Source organism: Chelonia mydas, chromosome 6, assembly GCF_015237465.2.
Source record: "Chelonia mydas isolate rCheMyd1 chromosome 6, rCheMyd1.pri.v2, whole genome shotgun sequence".
NCBI classification, from domain to species: Eukaryota; Metazoa; Chordata; order Testudines; family Cheloniidae; genus Chelonia; species Chelonia mydas.
The window spans coordinates 60951395-60968637 of NC_051246.2; the positions used below are offsets into that span (position 1 = coordinate 60951395).

The following is a 17243-nucleotide window of genomic DNA, read 5'->3' on the forward strand; positions in this document are numbered from 1 at the left end:
CTTACAGACTACGATCAAGCCTCCCCATAACCATCTCTTCATTAAACTAAAGAGATTCAGCTCATTGGCTTAAAAGGAATTTAACAAGAGAGCTGCCCCAGGGCAAGTCCAACATCAATCCCATAGTGAGGCCATCAGGGATGAAAACCTCCAGCAGGCATGTACCCATAGATGGAACTCAGTAGGGAAGCAGGACGACGCCAACAATGCTAAAGCCTTGCCAGGTGCAGTAAAGCCAATCAGCTTGATGGCAGGAGCCGTTATGAAGAAGCCTTCATCTTGCAATGGGCTGAGCATGCCTGGCCAGGGGGATCATGTTTCTAACAGCTTAGCTTATGGGACCTGGAAATAATGCTTATCAAGATAATGCTTATATGTCTTTCATTTCAAACCATCCCAAACACCTTGAAGTTAAAGTGAAATACAAGCAATGGTCAGGGATAACCTCACACCTTACTAAAACCCAGAACAACCATAATACAGTACTCCGTGGAACAGAGCTGGGACACTGAGTTCAGTTGATTCAGGGCCATCATTACCACTTCCTGCAGCCTTTAGGAGGTCTCATCATCTAAATACCAACCTAGCCTGAAGCTACTTGGCTTGTGAGATCTGAAAAGACCCAACATGAGGTGAACCAGTGGCAGACCCAAACCATGTAGAACAGGGCTGGGTGAAACATCTGGCTTTCACACTGCAAAAGCTCCTCTCTTGCTATAAGAATATCAATTTTTAAGCCAGTTTCATAAATCCATCATCAATTCAATTTCATCATCATTGTGGGTCATTTTGTAAATTTTAGGGTAATATATTAAACAGTTTGCATTTTCCATGACAAAAAATACCTTCTCCCCTCTTCCTGTGAAAATGCCAGCAACTCTGCTGCCTTCCTGCTCGGGTGAGGGAATGAACAACCAAGTGAAACTGCACCAATCAATCAGGATTTTGTTGTTCTTGTTTGGAAAGGCTGAAACACCAGAACCTGCCTCGCTGGTACCTCACATAAAGTTCCCCCCAGATCCCAGCTGTACTCCACACAATCAGCTTTTATCTCCTGCCTACGGAGAGAATGAGTAAGGGACCTATTTTCAGTGTAGTAATCATAGTGCTTGTTCCCATGAATAGCTGGACAGTACAGCCTTATGTACTTGAGAGGTTTGGATCTCTCAGCAGCTGCCCAGATAGGGAAACACTAGCATTTATAGTCCTGATTTCAATACAATTTAATTCCCTGTGCAGGAGATGGATCATGTGCAGAGAAAGAGAGAAATTCAAGATGCTTCACCAAAGGGTCTTAAGCAAAGTAAGCAGTCATGGGATAAGAAGTAAGGTCCTCTCATGGATCAGTTAAAAGACAAAAAACAATAGGTAGGAATGGAGAGAGGTAAATAGTGCTGTCCCCCAGGGATCTGTACTGGGACCTGGGAAAGGGTATAAAAAGTGAGGCGGCAAAGTTTGCAGATGATACAAAATTAATTAAGTTCATAGCAGACTGTGAAGAGCTACAATGGCATCTCACAAAACTGGGTGACTGGGCAACAAAATGGCAGATGAAATTCCATGTTGATAAATGCAAAATAATGCACATTGGAAAAAATAATCCCAACTATACACCCAAAATGATGGGATCTAAATTAGCTGTTATCACTCAAGAAAGATCTTGAAGTCATAGATAGTTCTCTGAAAACATCTGCTCAATGTGCAGCAGCAGCCTTCTTCTTCTTAGCATATGCACAATGTACCTCAGGTGGCACATGACCAGGATCCATCAACGAATTTGGTCCACTGGTTGGATCATTAGCTTCCCCAGCCCAAGCTGGGCACTGCCAGGGACAGTGACATGAACGCTGATCCATGAAGCTAACAGAATGTTAGGAACCACTAGGAAAGGGACATATAATAAGTCAAGAAATATCCCTGGTACACCCACACCTTGAATACTGTGTGCAGTTCCGGTTGCCCCATTTCAAAAAAGATATATTAAGAAATGGAAAGGAGCATAGAAAGGCAGCAAAAAAAAAAAAAAAAAAAAAATGATGAAGTGGCTGAAACAGTTTCCTTTATGAGGAGAGATTAAAAAGCCTGGGACTTTTCATCTTGGAAAAGGGATGACTAAAGGCGGATAGGATAGAGGATTATATAATCATGGCTGGTGTAGAGAAAGTGAATATGAGAGTGTTTTTTACCTCTTCAGATAACACAAGAACCAGGGGTCACCCAGTGAAATTAACAGGCAACAGATTTAAAACAAACAAAAGAAGGTACTGCTTCACATAATGCACAATCAACCTGTGGAACTCATTGACAGGGGATGCTGCAATAGCCAAAAGTAAAACTGGATTAAAAAAAGAACTAGATAAATTCATGATGATCAGTCCATCAATGGCTATCAGCCATGCCCTGGGTGTCCTGAAGCTTTTGACTGCCAGATGCTGGAACTGGATGACAGGGGAAGGATCACTTGATGGTCATCCTGTTCCGTTCATTCCCTCGGAAGCAGGTGGCATTGGCCACTGCCGGAAGACACCATGCGGGGTTAGATGAACCATGGGTCTGACCCAGTATAGCCCTTTTTATGGGAAATTGGCTGTGATGCAGACCTGGAGGGAATCAGGAACTGGGATTCCTGGGGCGGATGTGCTGGGCAGTAATTGCCTCCAATCAGGGGAAGATATACCAGTTCAGACGTAGGAATCACTGATATGGATTAGAGCTGTTGATTAATCGCAGTTAACTCAAGCGATTAACTCAAAAAAATTAACTGCGGGATTAAAAAAATTAATCGTGATTAATCGCAGTTTTAATCTCACTGTTAAACAATACAATAGGGCTACTGAAATTTGTTAAATATTTTGGATGTTTTTCTACATTTTCATATATATTGCATTCTGTGTTGTAATTGAAATCAAAGTGTATATTATTTTTATTATAAATATTTGCACTGTACAAATGATAAACAAAAGAAATAGTATTTTTCAATTCCCCTCATAAAAATACTGTAGTGCAATCTCTTTGTCGCCAAAATGCAATTTACAAATGTAGATTTTTTTTTTGTTACATAACTGCACTCAAAAATAAAACAATGAAAAACTTCAGAGCCTACAAGTCCACTCAGTCCTACTTCTTCTTCAGCCAATCGCGAAGACAAACAAGTTTGTTTACATTTACAGTAGATAATGCTGCCCTCTTCTTATTTACAATGTCACCAGAAAGTGAGAACAGGCATTTGCATGGCACTTTTGTAGCTGGCACTGCAAGGTCTTTACATGCCAGATATGCTAAACATCTGTATGCCCCTTCATGCTTTGGCCACCATTCCAGAGGACATGCTTCCATGCTGATGACGCTTGTTAAAAAATAATGTGTTAATTAAATTTGTGACTGAATTTGTCAGGGGAGAATTGTATGACCCCTGCTCTGTTTTACCCACATTCTGCCATATATTTCATGTTATAGCAATCTCAAAATATGACCCAGCACATTATTCATTTTAAGAACACTTTCACTGCGGATTTGAAAAAACGCAAAGAAGGTACCAACGTGAGATTTCTAAAGATAGCTACAGCACTTGACCCAAGGTTTAAGAATCTGAAGTGCCTTCCAAAATCCTAGAAGGATGAGGTGTGGAGCATGTTTTCAGAAGTCTTAAAAGAGCAGCACTCTTATGTGGAAACTACAGAACATGAATCACCAAAAAGGAAAATCAACCGTCTCCTGGTGGCATCTGACTCAGATAATGGCATGTCCACTGAAATGGTGGTTGAAGCACGAAGGGACATATGAATCTTCAGCGCATCTCGCACATAAATATCTTGCTATGCCAGCTACAACAGTGCTATGAGAACACCTGTTCTCATTTTCAGATGACACTGTAAACAAGAAGCAGGCAGCATTATCTCCTGCAAATGTAAATAAACTTGTTTGCATGATTGGCTGAACAAGAAGTAGGACTGACTGAACTTGCAGGCTGTAAAACAGAGGGGGGCAAATTTTTGGCCTGAGGGCCACATCGGGTTTCCAAAATTGTATGGAGGGCCAGTAAGGGGAGGCTGTGTCTGGCCTGGCCCCCGCCTCCTATCCGACCCCCCCCGCTTCTCGCCCCCCAACAGCTCCCCCAGGACTCCTGCCCCATCCAACGCCCCCTATTCCCTGTCCCCTGACCACCCCAGGCCCTCCCACCCCTGACTGCCCCTTGCTGCCCCATCCAACCCCCCCTCTCATTTCTGACTGCACCTCCGAGACTCCCGCCCCCTGACCACACCCCCTGTTCCCCGCCCTCTGACCACCCCGACCCCTATCCACACCCCCGCTCCCTGACCACACCCCCAAACTCCCCTATCCTCTGTCCAACCCCCCTTGCTCCCTGCCCCCTTACCATGCCACTCAGAGCACCGGGTCAGGCCGCGGCTCTGCAACTGGGCTGCCCGGATGCCCAGAGCATTGCGCCAGTGGCGCGCTAAGGCTGCGGGGGAGGAGAAACAGCAGGGGAGGGGCCGGGGGCTAGCCTCCCCGGCCGGGAGCTCAGGGGCCGGGCAGGAGGTTCCGCGGCCCCGATGTGGCCTGTAGTTTTGCCCACCTCTGCTCTAAAATGTGATGCTGTTTTATTTTTGAATGCATTTTTTCTACATAATTCTACTTTGATAAGTTCAACTTTCATGATAAAGAGATTGCACTACAGTACTTGTATTAGGTGAACTGAAAAATACTATTTCTTTCTTTTTACAGTGCAAATACTCGTAATCAAAAATAAATATAAAGAGAGCACTGTACACTTTGTATTCTGTGTTGTAATTGAATCAATATATTTTAAAATGTAGAAAACGTCCAAAATATTTAAATAAATGGTATTCTATTATTGCTTAACAGTGCGATTAATCACTTAATTTTTTTTTAATCGCTTGACAGCCCTAATATGGATATATTTTTGGTACAAGTCCCTGTGGTGGAGCCCACATGGCTAACGTGGGTATGAATTTTGGAGGCAACATAAGAGGATTTCTAACGAGGTAACTCATGTGGAGAGAGAGTTTTTAGTTTGAGATTTAAAATACATTTGTATTTAAGTGACCGTGCTAGCTCTGAAGTTTACTTGCTCACCCCAATTAAGATTGCTAGGGGAAGGCCACCTTTCGGCTGACTGGGTAGCAGGAGCACTTGGTTACTGTGCAAGCTCCTACACTGCCAGCAGCTCCTTTTCCTCCAAACCCCACACCCCCAAAAACTCAACAAGTTGGTGCAGCTTGGTGTGGTGCAGAAAAGGGCATCCTGCTGCTCTCCCTGAAGTGCAGAAATTCCAGTCTGATCACTATGTGGTTGGATAGCAGGAACGCAGACCCCAGTGCAGCCAGTAGCCCCATGCCTGCTTTAGGGAAGAGGCCAACTCATAACACTATTGACCCAGTAGTAACTGACTGCACAAACATACCAGCTAAGAAAATAAGTGGATTGGAGTGGACTCTGTTCAAAACTACTTGACTAAGGTCAGCATTATAAATCTGGAGACATGGATGGCTGGTGACATTTTCCTGTCTTATAGTAGGCATGGTATTCTGCCCACCACTAGGCATCCAAACTGGCTCTTACCCACTGGCTTGCAGCCATGGAGAAAGAAGCCAGCTTTGTCAACAAAGACACACCTCAGTCAGTCTCTTTTCCAGGGCCACTCTTCTTTAGCTAGGATGTTGTATCTGCCAGCCAGGCTATAGGAGAGATCTCATTAAAGAGACAGACTTGGAAATCACACACAAGACACCAACACTCAGGCAAGACATACAAGTGGAATGGTTCCAGCTGGTTTACAAGGTTACTGTGACTAAGACTCAGGAGGTTTACAGGCCCCAACATCTTTTTGCAGCCTTAATCTCCCATAGGCAACATATGATAGGTGTACTGTCTTATGATTGGCATGAAAGGTATACTGTGAGAGGAAATGGACTGCAAGCGGAATTCATCTCTGCACTTCCTGGGATGAAGAATCTAAATTAAGAACCAAACTCCTCTCGGGTTCCCAGCAATTACTGAAAATGGAGATTCATCACTGGTTTAGTGACAGCCAAAGCGGGGAGTTTAGCATGCAAGAGTAGCAGCAAGGCTGTCTTGGAGCATGACTAGGAGTGCTGTGACTGGGAGAGTGCCTCATGCACAGCCTGTGCGACAGAGAAGCTACAGAGCAGAACCGTACTTTCCTCTATGCTGAGAACAAGGGCAGAGGATTCGCTCTCTCATGGAGAGCCACGATGCCCTCACCATCTTCTTTTGCTTGTGGTAACTCTCCTTACAGTGAAGAGGGTTAGGTGTAGCTCCCTCCATAGCTCATCCATGCTATTCTGAGCATCAGACAGAAGGAAGTATTCCAGGCCCCCCAGAGATGACAAGGGACCCTTCTGTGTCCTGAATTTGGATTCCTGCCTCAGACATGCTGTCACTAGACTGCCAGTCACAGAAAAACTACACCCCAGTTTGAGTGATACCCCGAAGCCTTAATTAAATGCAACAGTGAGAGTTGAGGAAATCAAGACAGGAAATTCCAAAGTTAAGGTTATTCCAATAATGACAGGGCTCTTGCACATCATGAATGTTTATGGTTAGTTTAATACCATGAATCTATTACTCTTTGTTTACATGCACCAGAAAAGCACAGAACAGAACATATCACCTACAGGGAATGGGGCTGAGGAAACACAGCAGAAGTAGTCTTTACTTTGGGAATTTCCTGAATTTTCTGATTCCTCATCCTTAACAATACACTAATGCTGAGGAACTTTTTTCGTTTAATTCCTGCAGACCAACCCCCAAACCTCCCCTACACAAAAGTGAAGCTATTCAAGGTAGGGAGTTTATAAGCTCCACTGACAAATTCTCTCCATTGGAGCTATCTGCATTGTGGAGTTTGTAAGTTCCTTGAACTAGACCTCTTTGGTTTGAGGTCCTTCAACCAGGCTTCATAAGAAGAATAAAATGCTTAAACCACTCCAAGGACTTAGTGCAGCTTCAACTGGATCATGGACTTAAGACTATCACTGCTCAAGCTGCTTTGATCCCTTATGTTTATGTCCTGTCAGGTTTTATAGTGGCTTAAACTACTTAAAATGATTAAAATCTTTAGGGCAGTTCAAACTGCTTAAACCCTTAAGGAATTAAACATCTTAAACTGCAATAAGGCTTTAGAGCCAAAAAAACTGTTTAATCTACTTTAAACACTTACAATGGTTTAGCAGCAGTTAATGTATAATCAGTTCAAAGTAGGCTTGCTTTGTAGATCTTATGGAGAATCAATCAAGACAAATCGAGGAATATGGCTTCAATTGGAAGGAAGTTGCTTCTAAAGTTCTGAACATTTAAGGCTAAAAAGCATAACAAAGCTTTTAGATAGAGCATTCTAATGAGCATGCATGAAGCTGACAATCTTAAACATTCACCAATTACAGAATCAAAATCTTGGCTTGACTGAAGTCTCAGAGAAATCCACAAACCAAGCCAAGTTTGATATATTTCTAGTCTCAGCAGCTTTGAAATTAGCTAAGTAAAAAAACATCTAACTGGAATATACGGAGAGTGGGGGGAGGAGTAGCATACTTTTTTTCCAGTTCCAATAACGGAAAATAAAATGCTCCACCAATTACTTTTCATAAAAGTTAATATTTGGATTGAGATCAAACACGGAACATTTCAATCCATAAGAATATCTGAAAGTTATGAACAACTGAAAGAGACAAAATGTAAAAGAGAAGCAGGAACTCAACCTTGGCTATTGTGGGATCTACCTCAACTCACTACAATACTTTGACAAACCACTACAATCCCCCTGTCAAAAAAATAGCAGGTAAGGAACAGGGAAGATGGCTCCATACCGGACTGCATCAAAGTTCAGAAGATAAAAAAAATTGTACTGCAAATGGTGGAGGAAGCAACCAAACAAGGACAGTCAGTTAAGGCTTGCAGGGAAAAGGTGAATGCTGCACGAAAGCAGAATAGTTAGTGCTGTCAAATGGGGAAAATAAAGGATTTTCTAAAATTATCAGGGAGCAAGAAGTACTAAAAACAAAGGTGGTCCATTCACCAATGAAGAAAAGGATGAAACAAATGATGAGTCAAGTGGCTGAGATCCTGAACTGCTCTTTGAAATCTGCATTCAAAAAAGAAAATCAAGGGAAGTTTAAACCAATTAGGAGCAAGAAAATTTCTAAAAAGTGTTCTTGACAAAAGGCGGGTAAGAGAACATTTGGAAAAAATGGAGCCTGTTTGAGAGAGGTTGTCATCCTGGGAGATTTCAACACCCACCAAGGCCACAGATACAAAAGCTCAAAAACTCATTTTCTCATTTGCCTCTGTCGGACTTTCACAGGTCATCTCTTGTCCACCCATACAGCTGGTCACACCTTGGACCTGATCTTTGGCCTGTCTAGTTTAAGGACATTGCAACCCAAGCCTTTGTCTGGGACAGATCATCATCTCATTAAGGCCATAGCCAGAGTTCTTCCAGCTCTCAGGCAACAAGACAAACCCAGGATCCCAATTCAATCATGCAGACTCATGGTCTCCAACACATTCCAAACATCTGCTGAAGGACAACAGCACTCCAACCAAACAACGATGAACTGAGGTCCTGGTGAATCGTTTTCACTAGCCTCCGCCATTGACAGGTTGACCCCCAAAGTATTCTTCCTTCCCATCACTTCCACAGATCTACTTGGTTTTCTAAACTCTGCACAGGATGAAGAGAGAGGGGTGGAAACCCAAGTGCTGATGGCAGTAAACAAAGGCTGATACAGACAGGATGAAACAATTCCTCCAAGCCTATGCTGAGGCTGTACTACAGGCCTAGAGAGCATTTTTATCTGTCCTCACTGAAGCTGCCAAATCCCACCCCCAGGAGCTATCCAGCAAGATAAACCACCTTTTCAATCCTGAGTGCCTAGAACAGAGCACCAAGTGCAGGGAAGAACTCTCATCCTACATCGCTGAACAGATCACAAACCTTTGGGAAGCTCTCTCAAAAACATGGACCCTTTCTACCTATACCCACTGACTGCCGGTATGCCTCCATTCCCAGAGTTCAATGCGTTCACTCACCAACAAGTTCTGAACACCCTAAAGAAGTCTTGTCCCAAGCCCTGTGAATCCCACCTATGCCCTTCCTGGCTTGCGAAAGTGTCACGTGCAACGGACATCACTCCTCTGAGGCACTGGCTCTTTCAGTCAGAAGGAATCTTTCTTTCCTCCTTCAAATACATAAACAGTCCAACACTAAAGAAACCCACCCTGGATACATCAGTTCTAGCCAACTACTGATCAGTGTCAAACCCCACATTTCTGAGCAAGCTCAGAGAAACTAGCCAAAGCCCAGCTACAAACTCATCTAACAAACTAATATTCTAAATCCAGAACAATCTGGATTCAGGCCAGAATATGGATCTGAAACTGTTTAGTGGCACTGATGGATAATCTGCTCATGGTCAGAGGGCAGACATCCATTCTTATTCACTTCTTTGACCTTGCCTTCTTTAACATTAATACATAGCAACATGTCTATTAAACAAAACAGAATCCTACCCAAACAAGAGATTCCACTGCATGTACCTCTCTCCCTGGGGACAGGATGATACAGATGTTAGTCATGTCGCTTTAATGCAGTATTGGAAGACACTCAGATACTACAGTGATGAGTATGGTATAAGAACCTACATAGAATAGGGTGGTTGTACAATGTGCACTCCAGGATAGTTAAGAAAATTACCAAATGAACTTCTGTGCAACTTCTGTGCAACTATTTTTGACAAGTTACATAAAACTGGAGAGGTACCAGAAGACCACAGAAAACAAACGTAGCATAGATCTTCAAATAGAGAAGGCCAATTTAATTTGGCAATTACTGTCTCTCCTCAGCCTAACCCCCTCCCCTCCTGCTCCTATATAAAACAGACAGAATAATAATTAATTGAATATCCAGAAAGGAACAGAAGAATGAGCAATAAGCAGTATTTTGGGGGGTTAGAGAGAATTTCTTGCCAGATAAACAAACCAATGCTTTTCTTGACTGAATTACAAAATTAGTGAATGAAAGGAAAGGTAAATGTGATATACTTGGATTTTAATGACTTATCAGATATGGTGTCTCACACAAATCTTACTCAACATATATTTCTACCAGCTTGGATACAAACACTGCCCCCTGAACTGAAAACTGGCTGAAGAACTGCAAAAAGGTTACCGCAAAGGCCCAATGAGTTGATACACCAGATAGCAAACAGATGAGAGATACAAAGGTTTTAATATAAGGACAGAGACAATAGCTATGAAATATTTTTAAATTATTTTTTCGATCTTTGACCTTAAACCTGGGTTAGAATTTTTTGATTCCTCTGCAGTTTTGGAAGAAGAATTAAGTTTATGATTTATGGGGTCTATTATAAATGAATAAAAAGCTTACTTAAACTTAATCTTTTACTGAAAATAATTTTATTAAACTAATGTTTGAATAGCACAATTAAAATTGGAATTTGATTTAATAAATTAAATTGATAACATGAAATAAAATTAACAATTGACTAAATTATTAAATATTGTGGATGAACACAATTAAGGCCTAAATTATGGAGTTAACATAACACAATTAATTTTTGTACATACTTAAGCCTGGACCGTTAGGGAGGCACGGATGTAGTTTGGTTGTTAGCCTATGCAGCAATACACTGAGTCCTTCAAAGTGCGTACTTACTGAACGACTTTTGCAGTTAACTAATTTTTTTTTATAATACCTAATGATTAACAACCATAACAACTTTCCTCTTGAGGCAGATTGTGTTACGCAGCCACGTTTTATATGGCCCGGGGTGTCCTGAGTGATTTCAGGTAGTATTTATTTTAGAGGTAGAATAAGCATTTGCTTTTTCACAAGTAAATTGCAAAAAGAGAAACATTATTTAAAAAGAAGATGGTTATTCAGAGAAAAAGACTGGCTCTCTGGCTTGTTGGTTTTGGGAACTTCAGAGTCAAGGAACTGCACTTTAGGAGACCAGGTGTGGTTGTTTTTGGTCTTGGTACCTTACACTGGCAAGTGGGTTTTCTCAGGCAGTTGGCTGACACAGCAACCTGCAGTTGTCTTGGTCTCCTCTTTCCTTGGGGAAGGACAGGCAGCAGCCCTTTTTGGTATGGGCAGTGGCCCAGAGGATTACATTTGCCTCCCTGCTTACCTGGATTTTTATGGTTGTGATTTCAGTTGGATTCAATTAGTGGCACCTCCCCTGAGGGCTTCGAGCAAATAAGGGGATTACAAATCCTGCACCCTGATACATGGCTCAATCTGGGTTGAGAGGTTGGCCAGATGAACCATTTTGGTAGTTTGAAAAGTACTGACTTACTGACATTTCTGTCACCAACTGCAACTGATGTTCTGGAGATGACTGCACAGATGTGATTCTGGGCCCCCTCCTATGGGGTACCAGTTACAGCAGTGGTTCTCAACTAGGGGTCTGAGGCCTCCTGGGGGGGCCACGCACAGATTTCAAGGGGTCTGCCAAGCAGTGCCAGCATTAGACTCGCTTGGGCCGAGGGCAGAAAGCCAAAGCCCCACTGCATGAGGCTGAAGCCTGGGGCTCTGAGCCACACCACTGGGGGCTGAAGCAGAAGCCTAAGAAATGTAGCTTTGCAGGGTCCCTGTGGCATGGGGCCTCGGGCAACTGCCCTGCTTGCTACTTTCTAATGCTGGCCCTAGCTTTTATATGTGTTGTTGTGACACAGGTGGGCTGTGGAGTTTTTATAGCATGTTGTCGGGGCCTCAAAGAAAAAGGTTGAGAACCCCTGAGTTACAGGATACAGATGGTTTGTTTTCCTTTTGAGTTTTAGGCATGGGATACACATTTAGCAGCGTTTTTTTTTTTAAAACCTATTAGCCTTAGGACTTTTTACATTACTTATACTTCCAATCATACTTCATCCTTTTAGCACTTTTAAAACTATAAAGGGATTTTTACTGGTAAAAACTGGGGAAATAAGAGCTCTGTATAATCTAATGGGGTGAAAGGCTATTCCGAAGCAAAAGGCTGTCTTAAACTTTATTAATATCAACTGTACTTGACCTAAAGAAAACCTAAAAGTTTGTCAAACAAGAGGTTGAACTTTATAAAACCAGGCCTGCTTAGGTAGGCTGATTTACCTTATACAGACTAGACTGCTCAGATGTCCATATACCTCCTCAATGAAATCCAGACATACGATCCAAGCTCTCTAGCAGCAAATTACTAGTGTCACGTTAGTCAGTACTTTAGCATGTCCAGGGGGACAGAAGGAAGGAAGGAACCCATTCACACATGACAAACAGGGATAAAATGTTAAATAAATGGATCCTCAAAACCAGCATGTGGTAGTGACACAGATGAGCTAAGCAGTGCTGTGAGGCCAGAGCTTCATCCTTCTAAATGACATCTTTCAACTGACACCAGATCCGTTCTCTGGAAGCATGATGTCAGAAGGGAGACACTGGTTCAAACCCAATCCCTATTTTGCCACTGAAGGTATAGCTACACTGGAATTAAAAACCAGCGGCTTGCCCCCGTCAGCTGACTTGGGCTCATGGGGCTTCAGCTAAGGGGCTGTTTAATTGCGGTGCAGACATTCGGGCTTGGACTGGAGCCAGGGCTCTGGGACTCTGCTGGGGGGAGGGTCTCAGAACTCAGGCTCCAGCCTGACCCTGAACATCTACACTGCAATTAAACAGTCCCTTCACCTGAGCCCGAGTCAGCTGACATGGGCCAGCTGCGGGTTTTTAATTGCAGCGTAGACATACCTTGAGATGCTGCTGTGTCCACAATGACTAGGTCTCAGAGCACAGTATGGAGCTCTCAGGAAACATGCGCTTCCATTGTCAATTTAAAAACAATTTAGTCCAATTTCCACTTGCAAAATGTTTGGGATCACAGGAACTCCTAACCTAGAGGGGCCAGCCCCTGAGGCAGAGTTAACTTGAGCAGTGCCCCTAGCTCCCCTCCCATCCACACACAAAACCCTCTCATCTGAATTTGGTGGTGCTTTCAATTTGGGGTAGCTGACACAGCTGAGGATATAGCTTTTCACTCAGGCTAGTAACCTGCCTACATTACAGCGTGGACACAGGCTAAATCACTTAAGTACTGATAGTCCTCCAATACTTTCCCACAATTCCCCCGCGTGTCCAGAAGGACAGACAAATTCTCCCACAATTCACTGGGAAAGAATCAGAGTATCTCATCTTACTGCAGCATAAAGAACCTTAAAATATTCCCACAGTAGTCCTCGCAACACACCTGGGGAGTACAGCATCACCGATGACACAGTAACTTGGGCATGACTTTGCAGGGTGGCTGCTCAGAGCTGGGTGCTCAGAACCAGATGCCAATCATAAAATCAAAGAACTGGAAGGGACCTCGAGAGGTCAACTAGTCCAGTCCCCTGCATTCATGGCAGGACTAATTATCTAGACCATCCCTGACAGGTGTTTGTCTAACCTGCTCTTAAAAATCTCCAATGATGGAGATTCCACATCTTCACTAGGCAATTTATTCCAGTGCTTAACCACCTTGACAATTAGGAAGTTTTTTCTAATGTCCAAACTAAACCTCCCTTGATGCAATTTAAGCCCATTGCTTCTTGTCCTAACCTCAGAGGTTAAGAAAATTTTTTTTTCCTTTCTCCTCCTTGTAACAATCTTTCACATATTTGAAAACTGTTATGTCAATGATGTCAATGTCGTGTTAACGCAATCGCTTGAGTTAAGTCTGCAATGAAGATATACCCTGAGTGCCTGGGAGAGCTATCATCTAACATAGTTCAATTATACAGGAAGGAGAACATGGAGGTTCCTTTTTCCCCTCTTCATTCATCCTGCACCCACTGAGGTTGCTCTTAAAAGGCAAACTATGCATTAGGGCTTATGTTGCTGGGAGCCATCTCTGCTAATAACTGAACAGGCTGATAAATGGGATCAGCCAGCACAGAGACATGACAGATGTAGACAGTGGGATAGATTGCCATCTCTCTACCAGCACTAATAACCGGATGAAGGCATGCTGCCCCCATGGCTAGATTAGATGATATGCAGTTCTCAAGAAGAAACTGGACTGGCACAGGCAGACAGTCTCAGTGATAAAGCATGGAAGCCTTGTATAGTGGAGTCAATTTTCACCGAACAGTTTCACAACAAAGAATTGCAGTAAGTGCACAGCACAGCACTGAATTAATCTACCTACTTCCCTATACGGGAATTCCATCGGATAGTCTCGGCCTCAGAACCAAGACATCTTCAGGTGGTATTTTAATTTGTTACCAGAGGCCCTCTATCTGCAGAAGGAATGATTCCTCATCTCTGCCTGCACTGCATAGCTGGCCCTGCAAAAGGCCTTTGAAGCTCTTAGTTTTGGAATTACCCGTAGCCATGTTCAAAGCACGTTGAAGTTTTGGAATCAGTATTTCCAAAAGATCTGGGCAGCAAATCCCACCTGAACCTGTTCCTGGAGAAGGGAGATTGAGAATGGAAGAACACAGAGAATGATGCTTAGTTCATCCTGCTGCACAGCCTTCTCCAGGAGAAGCCAGAGTGGGCACTGGGCAGAACAGCTGTCTGCGCCTGCCAGCTAGTGTTCTCACACACAGGCTCTGGAAGGTCATGAATATTTCATAAGATGGGACTGCAGGTCATTTCTGATGAATGGGAAAGATCTTGATTGAAGAGGATGGGGTGGAAAGATTATGAGGAGCTGATATGGTGAGTGTCAACAGGAGCTTGGGACAACTACAGAAATGCCAGCGCTTCCCCTAGGGAAAGTACCTCCTGCTGCACAGTAACATTGCTGATGGATCTGGTCTCTACATTGCAATGAGCCAGCCTCACTTGTTTAAACAGTGATTCCTGTTCTTATCTACACTGGAGGGCAGTCACCAGGAGTTTTCTCTGAGGACACTGCACTCTACATGGGCTAATACAGTGGTGGGCAAATTTTTTGGCCCAAGGGCCACATCTGGGTATGGAAATTGTATGGCGGGCCAGGAATGCTCTAAGAAACTGGGGGTTGGGGTCCGGGAGGGGGTGAGGGCTCCGGCTGGGGGTGCAGGTTCTGGGGTGGGGCTGGGGATGAGGGGTTCAGAGGGCGGGAGGGTGATCAGGTCTGGGGCAGAGGATTGGGGCGTGGGAAGGGGTCAGAGGTGCAGGCTCTGGGAGGAGCTTAACTAAAGCGGCTCCCAGAAGCAGCAGCATGTCCCCCCTCCGGCTCCTATGCAGAGGTGCAGCCAGGCAGCTCTGCGCGCTGCCCCTTGCTGGCCAATGGGAACTGCAGGAGCTGCATGTGGAGCTCCATGGCTGCCCCTATGCATAGGGGCCGAAGGTGGGACATGCCACTGCTTCCAGGAGCTGCACAGAGCGTGGCAAGCCCCCGACCCCGCTTCCCAGCTGGAGCTTAAAATGTCTGGAGGGCCGGATGCGGCCTGAGGGCCATAGTTTGCCCACCCCTGGCCTAATAGCATGGCCTACATCTCCACTCTCATTCCCATCCACTCCTCCCTCATGCACCATACCCTGCCTGTTCCTCTGGGAATGCCTTTTTCATGCTACCCCCTTGACAGAAATGTCTGCCTCGACCTGTGCCTTAAGTGTTCTCCCTCAAAACTCACTTTTCGCCAACCATCTCCCTATGAAGCATTCTAGTTCCACTGTGGTACCTGATAATTTATTAACAAAACAGAGCAAAAACACTCACCTGCATCAACAAATTAGAAATAAATTGCTCGTACCAGCTGCTTCCTTTGCAAATGACTACCTCCAAGAGCTGGATTCCCTTCCCATTGTCTCCCCACTCACGATGAAAGACAGGGATGAAAGGCTGTGCGCATGTATGTGGGGTCTATCTTAGATAGTAGGTCTAAGCCCCAAATGAACAGTCAGTCTCCTTTCATCTGTTCAGTACAGAGAGGACCAGTGGTGCTGTGATAAATGAAGCGGGGGAGCTCACTTTTATGGACACCCAGCCAGCCAATTAGCTGTAAAATCCCTCTTAGTAGCTGTTCTCTACTTGCTTTACCGGTAAAGGGTTAGAAGTCACTGAGATGCATAGGTAAAAGGAAGGGAATGGGCACCTGGCCAAAAGAGTCAATGGGAAGGCTAGAACTTTTTGAAATTAAAACAAGACTCCCCTTTTACTTTTGTCTGTTTGTTGTTTTCTGGAGAGAGGGAACAGAGCAATGATGCTATAAAAAGCTTTGGGCCAGGTATGAAAAATCATCAGATCATACCTAGAAACTACTCATTTGAAACCACAGATATGTAAGTATGTAAGTACGTTAGGGAATGTCTAGGAAGACGCAATTAGGCTTCTCTCTTTTATTACTTTATCGCTTGTAGACTCCTCTGTGCTAACCCCAGGTGCTTTTGTTTTACTTGTAACCTTTAAGCTGGACCTCAAGAAACGATTCTTGATGCTTAATCCTTGTATTTGCTCTTTTTAAATCTAGCGATAGCCTGAGTTTCCAGATGTATTTTCTTTTTGTTTTAATAAAATTTACCTTTTTAAAGAACAGAATTGGATTTTTGTGTCCTAAAAGGTTTGTGCACATGTTGTTTAATTAGCTGGTGGCAACAGCTGATTTCCTTTGTTTTCTTTCTCAGTTCTTCACCCGGGCAGGGGCTGGAGGGGAAGGGCTTGAGGGTACCCCACAGGAAGGAATTCCCAAGTATGCCTTCCTGGGTCCTCAAAGGGGTTTTGCACTTGAGTGGTGCACGAGAAAAAGCTGTAACCTTGGGAGTTTAATACAAGCTTGGAGTGGCCAGTATTAATTTTTAGATCCTTCCAAGCTGTGCCCACAAAATTAAATCCCATCTACAAAATGCCACTAGGACTAGACATGCTCTCAGGGCACGACAGGGCTCCTTGGACTTTGTCTCTCCCCCACACCTCAAATATACTCAAATAAACCAGTTGGTTCCTCAGTCTGGCTTCCCTTCACTGGGGCTTGAAATCCCCACTAGGTTTTGGTCCCCTTAAGTGGGGCTCAGATGCTCTGCTAAACTCCTTGGGCTTGGGTCTTCATTGACGGGGAGCTAAACAAGGCGACTCTTCCCCCAAGTCCACTCACTTGTGGTTCCACTTATAGTCTATTGTGCAGATCTTCACAATATCATCTTCCCACTGCTTTCTTACTTGTTTTGATAGCAGTAAAATAGTTCAGAATGTTTGACATTTAAAGTATTACCATTGGGCATGTGAGTCAGCACCCAGTGA

The 17243-nt window shown here is 43.8% G+C and overlaps 1 protein-coding gene across 8 annotated transcripts in view; it reads right to left on the reverse strand.

Annotated features, from left to right (window-relative positions):
- The window catches only part of AMBRA1 (autophagy and beclin 1 regulator 1), a 194580-nt gene that overhangs the window by 25837 nt on the left and 151500 nt on the right, over positions 1 to 17243 (reverse strand). The gene's annotated exons all lie outside the window — the stretch shown is intronic.